The following is a 2747-nucleotide window of genomic DNA, read 5'->3' on the forward strand; positions in this document are numbered from 1 at the left end:
TACCAGTGCCTCCAGCCCTGAAGGAATGAGACAACCAAAACGAACTGTCTCCCACAGCCCTCTACACTTTCAACTCTGAATCCCTTCTTCCTTATTTAGCTAGCCGCATGCTACTTCACACGGGGGAAGTGGGGCTTGTTCTGTTGAATCTAAGGATACCTGTGAACTTTTGTTCTTGAGGAGAAACTTGGACCTCAAAATATCCAGAACAGAATAGAATAAAATGTCTTACACTTGATACTGAATTACATATGGATGACATCATGCCAGTTGAGGAGCGTAAGAACAAGGGGACAAGCTCGGAAAGCTGGTGACACCAAGCGGACTCACTCTTTGGCGTTAACCCCCCCCCCCCCACTGTCTCAAGAACAACAAGCATGGAAGCACCCAACATGGCCCCTCCATTAAGTGACTTCTGCATTCACAATATGCCCTTTTGGGGTATCTCTCCGGCGGGGTGGTCTCCAGGGGAAAGGTAATGGGCTGGTTCTTTCTCGCTCACGACAGGGGTGACACGAAGTAAAAGACACCAGGTGACTCTTAGCATGCCTAGAATCTGAATCCTAGAGTCCCAGAATCCTAGAGTCCGTTTATTAGCAAAGTGGACATGAGTTAAATAGAAAAGCAATTGGAGGTAATTATTGTTGAGATATGTCAAAAATTACAGGTCTCTTAACAGTCAGCATGCCCCTAAGGTAGGGGGCTGGTATGACAGGAATTGATGAGATACAAGACAGTTATCCTCCATGACACAAGCAACTTAATTATCCAAAGGTATTTGAGAGAAGCATAGGGGTTAAACCCGTAGGGTGAGACAGAGAGAAGATGGATATCAAAAGGCCATATAGTTTGGAATTTCTCTTGTCTGGGGTCTGAGGTGTGTGATGAAGTGTGTGATAAGGTGTGTTCTTCTGTGATCAGAAGGTGACTTTGAATGAGTGAATCTGTGGCCATGTGGCCTGCAGTTAATGGAGGGAAGTACTGGGGTTTCTGTGGGCCTGAGAGTCAAGAAGGAAAGAACCAAGTCTGAGTTTCCCCCTTATGCTCACCTCGGTTGAGAGAGACTCACCAAGAGGTTATCTTCTCAGACCTCCATCCAAAGACGGGGGTGGTTCTCCCTAAGCTCTATCAGGCTACACATGGTCCCAACAGTGCCCTTATGGCCACACGTGGTCTGAGGCTCGGGAATTGAGAATTGAGAATTGAGAATGAGGTGCAGAGTGAGCAGCGAATGTCACGCTCCAATCTTTGGGGTCTTGTACTGACTTCCCCATGGAATGAAAACTGAAGTAAAACACAGGCATGTAGGGAGGGCTTTTGAAATCTGTGTCATCTGTGAGAGGCACACAACTGGAACTTAGAGTGAGGACCTGGGGAAACATAAAGAGACACAGGCAAACGAGACCTTACACAGGGACGCGTGCTCCTCGCTGTTCAGGATGATCACAAGAGTTTTTCATTGAATTCAAAACGAGATGCTGGTGTTTCATAGTATTGGGATATCACATTATGAACCACCTCAAGAATACATCCCCCTTCCCCATTTGGGCCCTTGTAACTTTGACTGTAGGTGATTATGTGACTCAAATGCAAAGGGAAGGTCAGCTGTGTGTTTCTTGCATCTTCCTTTGGAGTCTGTGTTTTCCTTGTGAGAGCTGATGCTTAGATGTGAAATTGTTTTTACTGACTTATTGATGACTGTATCTACACAGGCCCTAAGTCAAATTATACTGTATTATGGAAGCAATAACTCCCTTCCTTTTTTTTTTTTTTTGCATTATTATACTTTAAGGACCACCTAAGCCCATTACAAAACTGCCATGAATATTGTGTCTAGACGATAAGTCATCTTGGTTTTAACCAAATTAAATACTTACTACATGACTCAGATTTAGGATCTTTTGAACCTAGCAATGCAATATGTAACCATGGAATTATTACAAGGGAAAAAAACCCCTCTAAAACATAGTGCCTTATTCACAATGGGTGTTCAATAAATATGTGTAGAATGAAAGATATAGGCTGCCCTCTACAAATCTCTCCTATTTTTTTTCCTGTAAATGAGTTAAGAGCTACCAATCTACAGCACTTTCATCATGTCATCAGCCCTTAATATATGGAACAATATTCCTGAGGAGAATCTGGAGTTCACATTAGACAGAAAAGAATCAACCAGCATGCGTGTTATGGGAGAAAAATGTCTATTTTTTTAATCCACGCCAGTGAGTGATCATTTTATCAGTCAGGTAAGCAGCTTGGGCTGGGGGTTATTAAATAACCCCCATTGGCAGGCATTGCTCCAAAAACATTCACAAATACACTACAGAGAAAATATTTGCTATTTAAAAAAACGTTCTGCTACCAGTTAAGCCAACCATGCTGCCCTTCTCATGGTGTCCAGAGTGCAGTGGCTGCAAATAGCAGTTTCCTGGGTAGTATGTGTGGCCTGTTGCTTGTACGGGCTGCCCTAAGGGACCCTGGAGACAGCCCTTCCTGCTCCATATTCCTTTTATGTCTGGCCCCTGCTGTCCCTAATCTTGGGCTCCAGACAGGGATGTGGGGTGCCTTTGGGAAGCCCCAGGGCACCGTGGCCAGGGTCCACATCGGCCGGGCCATCATGTTCGTCCTCACCAAGCTGCAGGACAAGGAGCATGGGATCGAGGCCCTGTACAGGAACAAGTTCAAGTTCCCTGGATGCCAGAAGATACACATCTCCAAGAAGTGGGGCTTCGCCAAGTTTAACGCAG

The 2747-nt window shown here is 45.0% G+C and overlaps 1 non-coding gene across 1 annotated transcript; it reads left to right on the top strand.

Moving 5' to 3' along the window:
• The first annotated feature begins 2355 nt into the window (after nucleotides 1–2355).
• LOC132534795 (small nucleolar RNA SNORA70) lies at nucleotides 2356–2489 on the top strand. Its single transcript, XR_009546496.1, has one exon. It is a non-coding gene; the product is annotated as a small nucleolar RNA SNORA70 (small nucleolar RNA).
• Nucleotides 2490–2747: the final 258 nt, after the last annotated feature.

This window comes from Erinaceus europaeus, chromosome 19 (assembly GCF_950295315.1).
Source record: "Erinaceus europaeus chromosome 19, mEriEur2.1, whole genome shotgun sequence".
In the NCBI taxonomy this organism is placed as follows: Eukaryota; Metazoa; Chordata; class Mammalia; order Eulipotyphla; family Erinaceidae; genus Erinaceus; species Erinaceus europaeus.